This window comes from Cryptomeria japonica, chromosome 11, assembly GCF_030272615.1.
Source record: "Cryptomeria japonica chromosome 11, Sugi_1.0, whole genome shotgun sequence".
NCBI lineage: Eukaryota > Viridiplantae > Streptophyta > Pinopsida > Cupressales > Cupressaceae > Cryptomeria > Cryptomeria japonica.
In genome coordinates this window covers 325340687-325350357 of record NC_081415.1, presented here as the reverse complement: position 1 = coordinate 325350357, position 9671 = coordinate 325340687, and positions in this window count along the sequence as shown.

Here is a 9671-nt window from a genome sequence, read left to right as displayed (position 1 = left end):
AATGAGAAAGGAGCATGTTATCACAAGGATTTAGCCCCCAAGTGTGAGATAAGCCCAAGGATAATAGACACAAAACACAAAGCACAAGGTGACTTCGCTTTCCTTGGGGTCAGTATGCCGTATGATAATTCATGTATATCATATGTATGTATGCATAATTGTTCTTCATTCCCCAATCAAGGAAGATCACCTAGAAGAAGGGAACACATGTGTCTTTTGAGTCAACATGAGAGAGACCAAGAGATCTCAATGTTTTGCATCGTCCTCAAGTAGACAACACTAAGGACAACAAATAGAAGAATGAGAATAACACATAGAAGAAGTAACAAAAGAGAGGGGGAGAGAATCTGCTATGCTAATGAACTAGTCTAGCACGTCATCTACCCCCCGATCTTGCTGATCAATGTTTCGGGAAGGTAGGGAACATGCTAGAGGAGGAACATCCAACACAGCAGATGGAGCTATCACAAGATCAAAACAAGGGCTATGTTCATATCCCAAGCCACGGTGTTCTTGTCTAGGAGCTAGGATAAGTGCTTTAGAAAATTCATTAGATAAATGGTTATCAACATCAACATATTCATATTCACTATCAGAATGAACGGGAGTAACATTTTCATCATGAATAACATTTTCATCTATATCATCATCGAGATTTATAAAAATAGGATCTTTAACTCGCACAAGATCAAGACCATCATGCATCTTATGTTTAGGAGATTTCGGCTCAATCGTCGGTTGAGGAGAAAATGGAATAATACTAGCTGAAGGTGTTTTTGGGGATTGCAAAGTTTGAGAAGCAGCTGCCTGAGCTCTAAGATGACGCTTTCATCAGCGTTCACGTGCAGAACGATTTCATCTAGTCTTAGTAGGAAGTTGCGAAGATTGAGGAGGAGGAATGTTCTCATCCTTTTCACTTGGGTGTTTAGGTTGAGGTCTCTTAGGTTGAACAATAGGAGAAGAGGAAGGTCTCTTCTCTCCATAAGAGGAAGGAGGAGGAACTGCTCCATATAAGGGAGGAATATTTGGTTTAGGAAGGAGACCAAGTCCATCATGACGAGGAGGTATAGGTCTACTTTTGGGAAGTTTATTAGATATAGGCATAGTCACATCCATAGGAATGGGTTGGGAATCTTCTTGAGGAAAGACATTGGTTTTATCTTTCAAAGGAAGAACTTCCTTCTCAAGAATGATAGGAATGTCAAGTTTGGGTGTTCTAGGTTCACTTAGATATAGGATCATATCTTTTTTCCACTTTTGATAAGATTTGAAAAGATGATCACTTCGCGGAGGAAGAGATTGGAATTGTTTAGGCCAAAAGTAATCAATAGGAACGCTAGAAGTTCTTTCAGCTGGTTTAAAGAGACTATGATTGACAGTAACAACTTCGCCATTATGGGGAAATTTCAAACACTTGTGGATAGGAGAAGCAATAGCTTTCATGGAAGATAGCCAAGGATAGCCTAGCTTCACACGAAATTGTTCGGACGATGGAATAATAGCAAAGTCCACATCAAGGGATTTGTTATGGACCTCAATAGGTAATGTAATAGAACCAATTGCAGGAGAAGAAAATGCATCAAATAGTTTCACAACCACATTTGTTTCATCATAGATCACTTGATTCAATTGCAAAGTAAAAAGAAATTCTTCAGTAATGACATTAACCATGCAAGAAGGATCAATAAGCACTCCACAGCAAGGTGTATTCTTGACTTTTGCAACTATATATAAAGGACCATCAGGTGCCCTGATAGTTTCACTGGAATAAAAGGTGATGGAAGGTTCTTTAGGGATTTTCTGCTGCTCCACAAAGTTAATCACATTCGGAGTCATAGACATAAGATCATCTGGTGAGACAGAGGAAGCAGTAGTATCAATCGCATTAGAGGTATGAGAAGGCAATGGATCAGTGAAAATCTGAAGATTTTGGTTAGGAGGAGCTACAGATGTATTGCCTTTATCATTCACTCCAGAAACAGAGATAGTATTATTATCAATCAAATCTTGAATTTTCCCCTTTAAAGCAAAACATTTTTTAGTATTATGCCCAGGTTGACGATGAAATTGACAAAAAGATTTGTTATCAAAATAGGGTGAATTAATCTTTGCAGGATCTATTTGCCTTATAGGAGGAAGAGTAAGCACATTTTGTTCCAATAACTTATTCATAATACTATGCAATGATTCATTCAAAGGAGTAAACTTTCTTTCTTTCTTGAAAAACTTAGAAATAGGAGGCACACCTGATGCTGCATTCACATGGTTGTTGATGATGTTTTCATTGAATTTAATGGATTCTCTATTCGGTTTAAACTTCCCAAATGGTTGTTGACTACTATCACCCTTATCACTCAGAGCCATAGGATTCGCTTGTTCCATTTGACTCACAGTTAGTTGATAATTATGAAGAGTTGCACACAACTGTTGGAAAGAAGTAAACTCAGAAAACAGGAGTTTTTCTCTAATGTCTTTTTGTAAATTAGAAATAAAGATTCTTTGAATATCATTGTCAGGCACTGGAGAAGAAATTTGAGCATACAAATGCTTATATCTACCAATGAAATCGGTCACTTTTTCTTTAACACCTTGTTTACAATGCATTAAATCAATCAAAGTAACTTTAGGACTTATATTGTTTTGAAATTGTTGAATGAAAGCATTTGCAAGTTGTTCGAAAGAAGTGATAGAATAAGAAGGCAATGAGCAATACCATTGTAGGGCTTTATCTCTTAATGTTCTAGTAAACAATTTTGCAAGCAACCTTTGGTCATAGGCAAAATCAGTACATATTGTTTGAAAGGTCTTAACATGTGTTAGAGGATCACCCTTACCATTATAAAGCTCCAAATGTGGAATTTCAACATGTTTAGGGGGAATAGCTCGGACAATGTCAAGAGAAAGTGGGCTCGCAACATCAAATGTGGGCACACTAAACTTAGATTGATTCATAGAGGCAATTTGTTGCTGTAAAGAAGAGACAGTTTGTGCAAGATTGTTAATGGTCACTTCAGTTGAAGAATTCATATTAGATGTGTTAGATTGTGATGGAGGTGTTATGTTATTGAAAGAAGGTAGAGAGTAAGGTGGTGGGACACTATGATAGTTAGTCATAGGAGATGATTGGACAGGAGGAACACTACAAGGAGGATTGGAATGGTTAAATGAATTGCCCCCTTGCGTCATGTTCATTTGTGGAGATATAATAGGGACACTCATTGAAGGAATGAATGAAGAAGTAGGATTGAATGAAGGAAGAGGGTTAATTGAAGAAGAAGGATTGCCCCCATGACTAGTGATCACAGGCGGAATGTCTTGTATAGAAGTAGCCATTATGTTTGATGTAAAGGTAGGTATGCTAGCAATAGGAGTTGTCAGAGGAATAGAATGATTAACTTGTGTAGGAGGTTGTGTATAACCTAAAGTTTCAGCACAACTCTTCATAGGCATCACATTCGAATCCACAATGTGTGCAATACCACGCAAAATATCAATTCCATTCTTATCACTTTGAAGCATATGTTTTAGACCCTCAATTAAAGGAAGAGCTTGACTATCGGGATACTCATGAGACATCCATTGGTGAAAATCATCAAATTGGTTATCCAATTTTGAAAGTTGTTCTACAGAAACCTCATGGAGAGCTTCTTCATCATTGGGAGGATTAGAGGAATTACCCATGTCCTCGTTAAAAAGGCTATTCAAATTAGGTTCCATCTCCTCGGTAGTTAAACCTCGGAAAGACTTAATTCTACGGCTTCGTCTAACGGGAATAGTGTAAGTAGGGCTTATTGTTGTAAAACTCATGCACTAGAGAGGGAGAGAAGATTTTGAATTTAGAGGTAGCAATTTTTAGTAAAACCAGCCAATCTTCTGGATTTAAGCTGTTAAATGCAATCACGACAGTCTCCCAAAATTTCAGAAAAAATGTCCGGGACCGTGGCGCTCGGAGTGCACACAGTCCTTGCAACTTTTTTCAAAATTTGCAGGGATGAAAGTTATGATGATTTTAGAGCTAATCTGAAAAAATTGAGTGATTTTATGATCTGTAGATAGGCCAAATTAAAGTTGCAATCTCAAAATTGAACCCTACCAAGATTGTCGAAAAATGCAAAATTTGAATTTTGAAAAAGAGAGGGAAACTGAAATTTTGAATTTTATGATTTTAGAGGGAATACCAAAAGCAATGCAAGTTTTGGATTTTAAAAATTGACTCAATTTCATGCAAAATTCAATTTTGAAAGCGGAAATCAAAGTTATTGTAATTAAGCACTTAATTTCAAAAGTCACAAATTGCAAGGATTTGAATAAAGCACTAAAATTTCGAATGAATGCAAACACACTTTTCGGATTTATGATAGTAAGAACACAATTTGGACACAAAGTTTCAATTTCAACAATTTTTGAATAATTAGGAGCCTTAAACCAAACAATCACAAGGCCAACTTTGACTGTAATTTTGAAAGTGTTATAATTGATAAAATCAGCCAAAATTCTGGATTTTAGCAGGAAAATACAATAAGATCTAGCTCCCGAAATTTCGGAAAAAATGTCGGGGACGATGGCGGTCGGAGTGCACACGGTCCTCGCAACTTTTTTCCAAATTTTCAGGGATGAAAGATATCGTGATTTTATTGCGGAATCCAAAGTTACAGCTGATTTGGAAATGTTTTGATCAGTGAAATTGTCAGACAAAGGTTGAATCAAGAGGGTTTCAAAAATTAGGGTTTTGACACTTAACCGCTTAATTTTCAAAATTAAAGCACAAATATGAATTGATAATTTTTAGTAGAAGAGCAAATCTGAAACAAGCATCAACAATTAAACATTTCACAATTTTAATTACTTAAAAAGAAAATTTAGGGTTTTTATGCAATTAACCTCTAAAATTTTGCACAAGATCAAACATGGAAATGTAATCAAGGAATCCAATTTTCAAATCTAACTATGAATAATCAGAAAGGATGTTCATGTCGGGTTCACCAAAATGTAAAGCGGAAAATAGTCGCGATCGAACCCTAGTTGCACTCCCCTCTTCCAACTCCGAGGAGAGAGAAGGGAGGTTGCTAGAGTTGATGGTTTTCACTTGGGAGACTTTACATTCAAAAGAGAGGTTGAAACCCACAAGATCCAATCCCACACAATGCAAGATTGGATGCTAAATGAGTTTCAAGGGTTAAGAAAGCAAGGCTACCCTCTTTTGTAAAGAATGTTGATAGAAGAATTAAGCTAGGAATGCATAGAAAGTGAGAAAGATTCACTTATAAACTAAGATAGGGATATAGGATGAAGCTGCGGACCTGGAATTAGTAGTAAAATGCTGATACGGCTCTGTCCTGCAAATTTGAGCAAAAGTTGCCAGGATGACGGCGCCCGGCGTGCACACGGTCCTCCGAAAAATCCGTGAAACGAAGGGGGATCTGTTCGTCTCTGCACAAGGATTCCAGATCTTCAATTTCAGCCGCGTACCTGCAACCTACACACAGAAAAGTGAAGATGATTGGGGGGATAGGGATTAGGGGTTTGCCTTTAGGTCAAACCCCGGTTTTGGAATTAACCAAGAAATGAGAAATGCTGTAAATGTAATGTAAAACAAGTACTAATACCTTGTTGTAAGGATGTTTGTATCCTTATATGCGAAGGTATAGATGTTGTTGTTTGTTGTATGTTGTATGTTGTAGCATGTAATGTGTTGTAAGTGATCTCCTCCTCAATGGTTGAATCCTTGTCTTGAATGCAACACTTAGCCTTGAATGGAGACTTAGAATGATCAATTGCTTGAAGGAATGCTTGAATGCTTGAATGCTTGAGTATAGTTTCCACGCTTGTACACATATGTCCTTCTTCTTTTTGACCTCCAAAATGGGAGAGGAAAAGTATTTTTTATACTTGCCAATTAGGGTTAAAAGACTAATTTTCCCGACCTTAGGCCGACCAGGAAAGTTTATTTTCCAAATTGCAAACAAAAGGACCCAAAGCCCCATAGGAAACCGGGCCCAAAATAGGGCCAGGGACCAGGGCGCTGGGTGCCATGGTCCTGGGGGACCAGGGTGCTGGGCGCCCTAGTCCTGAAGGACCAGGGTGCTGGGTGCTTTGGTCCCACCTCCCGGGACAGCAGGGTGCAAAGGAGGTTCAGGCCAGGGTGCAAGAAAATGCAGTTTTTAGTGTCGTGAGCAAGTTTCGGGGTCTCCATTCAGGTTCAGTGTTGCGTCGCCATCGTGAAGACCCAAATGCGGTCGAAATTGCAAGTGTCGCAATTTTAGGACGCTACAAAACTTTCTATATCAAAGTCCATGTAAGAAATACTCTAGTCATCTTGAATTGTTATGTCAAGTTGCTTGTATTTTCTTACAACATTTTAAAGCTCAATGATGAAATCAATTAGCATTGTCATAAGAGAGCATATGAAGAATAGAAGTATCAAAGATAGCATATGAAGAATGGAAGTATCATTTTAGTTAGATCATTTTAGATTATCTCATTATTCATCTGCATTATAAGCATTCATTGCCAGTTTCATTATAAGAATTTCATTCCATTCAGAGATCAACAATCAAAATAAGGATTGAGTATACTTGGACTAAACCAAAAACAAATTGCATTTGATCATATTAGTGTCATTTATCTTTAGGATCATTAGGTTTACATATTAGTTATTATCATTTATTTCATTAGTTGCATTTAATCATAATCATTTGAATTTTATTAGTTTGCATTAAGTGCATTTCATTAATCATTTGTATTATATCATTAATAATTGCATAAAGTTCATTAACATTTTGCATTTAATTGCTCCATTTCATTCATTAAGGTAATTTTAATTGCATCTTTTGCACAAATTTATTTATCATATCATTATAAGAATCTCATTATGATCATCTCATCACATCTATAAACATCACAATTTCATCTCATTAATATAAGCATATGCATCATCATATAGGTACTCATCACATGATTCTAATTAAACATATCGGTTACTATCATTTTCATTTACATCAATAACTATCAAAATGCATTCAAAATAAAAATCAAATACATTTCATGTAGATCATTTCATAGAATCATTTCATCATATGCATACACATCAAGAGTAAATAAATTAACATTCATACGTTATCATTAGAAGCATTTTCATATAGATCATTGCATTTGCATCATTTAAGTAAAGCATTATAGAATCATTTTCATTTGCATCCATGATCATCAAAATAAAAAGTAAAATGTATTTTCATTTCATAATCATCGCATCATATAGATCAGTATCATCAAGGCATATAGAACATCATCATCATCATCATGAAAATAAAGGATAGAGAAGATCATCAAATCTGCATCCATCTAATCACTGCATATATGAATCATGAAGTATATAGATCATCATCATCAAAGTAGCATGCATAATAAATCATGAATCATCATCATCATATAAAGTCCATGTCTGCATATAGATTATCAAAAATAAAATAAAAATCCAAGTATACAATGATATCAAATCAATAATAAAATGCAGTGCCTCATTAATGTAAATCACATCTACAAGTCAAGGTTGTCCTATGCCACTACCACCTGAATCTGTCTATCTGTGTGGTTGTGGGCGAGAAGATCCTCCACACGGCTGTCCCCCCCCAATCTCCACTCCTCTGAGGAGGTCCCATAACCCCACCATTGTTGGTAGCCATCCTCACAATAGTTTTATAGCTCCTTTCTCTCTAGATATCTGAGAATAAATCCTCATATAGTCATCACTAGTGTGTTGTCTCCTTCCCAGCTTGAAATAATGCTCTAACAGTATCGGCTGAGAGAGTGCCAAATCCAACCTACTGAATGTGATCAAGTAGGGCTTGAGTATCCTGCTATCTCCTAACAACCCTATCTCTCTCTGTCATAAGTGTCTGCACCTATGCCCTAAGATGATCTATCTGTGCTCTAAGATCATCCAGGGTCTCCTACTCTGGCACATCCTATTGAGGTGCATCCTGCATCCCCACATCCCCACCTCCCTCTCCACCTATTGGAGTCCCAACCCAGGTAGCCCTTAAGACCCATCATCTAATGAGAGGAACATGATCCTCTGATTCCTCCTCCCCCTCATCCCCTCCTCCCTGAGCTACAATAACCCCAATATTTGAATAAATCTGACCAAAATCAATCCCTCTCCCTCGGTCCCTATCCAATCTAGTACTCATGCTTCCTCCTGGAGAGGGTAATCCTCTCACTGCTCTCATCTTTGCCCTATCTATATCCTCCCAATCTGTCCTGCATCTCTCCCTCCCATGGGAAGTGATCTCCCAACCCTGCCAATTAGTCTAAAAGGTCCTCCATGGACTCTCAATCGACGTCCTCTCTACCCAGGTCTCCTATCACCTCCATCTCCTCCCTCATCCCCCTCATCCCCTCTGGCCTCTCAAGAATCTCTAAGCTCTCACCTCCATCTCTATCTCCTAATGATGGGATCATTAGAATCATCCTCCTCATCTCCTGAGCTGGGAGGAGGGTCTATTGGATCAATGATATGAGGAAAAGAGTGTGCAAGCATGTACTGAGCATAATCCACAGTGACCCTAGGATCCAAAATGTGTAATCTCAAATCATAAGCAGCCATAGGAGTAGCCAAAAACTCTAAGCGTACTATCTCAAAAGATAAAGAAGGTCCCCAATCTTGCCTATCCTTGTATCATAGTGCATACATGGTGACACCAGTAGGCATGTGTTGAATAATCCCAAATTGTCTTAAAATGCAACCAATCAATTGTCACTCAACAATGTATGGAGTACGACCAATCAAATATCTACTCTACAAAATATATGGTAATGTTTGTACATCATTCATCCATGGATCACAGTGGATATAGGATCTCCAAAATGATGCTATCCAATGAATCCAAAACCTAGTGCCAATACTTCATCTTACCCAGCTTAGGCTGAGTAAGGATACCTGCATATAAAAAGACATATGGTTGCCTATCACCACGAACTCTATGATGAATAGGCTGGGTAACAACAATGTGCTCCCAACACCAAATTTGTAAAAGTGTGCATCCAGTAGATAGACTAGCACTGTCATCATAGACAACCTGATGAAGATCATGATATAAGTGAGAAAGCATACAAACACCCCACACATATTGAGTCTGATGTTACATCATACTCTGTAAGATCCCAGCCCAACCAACAATGAAACCTCAAGATCTCCTATTTGGGCAGATGAATCTGCCAATCAATCCTACAATAATAACTAGGAGAGTCTCGTAGTACATAATCATATCCTCCCATTGGATCTCTCCTCTAGAAATTCTCTCATCACCGAACATGGCTCTGCAAGCCTCTGTCCCTCCAAGATCCTGAAAATCATTCTAGACTAACTTGCTAGTCACAGGGATGTGTATAATCCTATAGACATCCTCAAGTGTAACACTAATCTCACTAGTGGGTAGGTGGAAAGTGTTATGCTCGCTATGCCATCTCTCTGCTAAGGCAGTCAACAAACCCCTATTATGGGTAATATCAGACATGTATAACAAATGGCATAATTCGTAGGAATCTATGTGTCTAATCTCATCCTGTGTAAGCTCGAGCACTAAATGGTGCATGGCCGGGAATTTTTCCCAACACTGGAGAACATAAAGATTCTCCTGTTTAACAAGAGAATTTGATCTCTATCAATCATC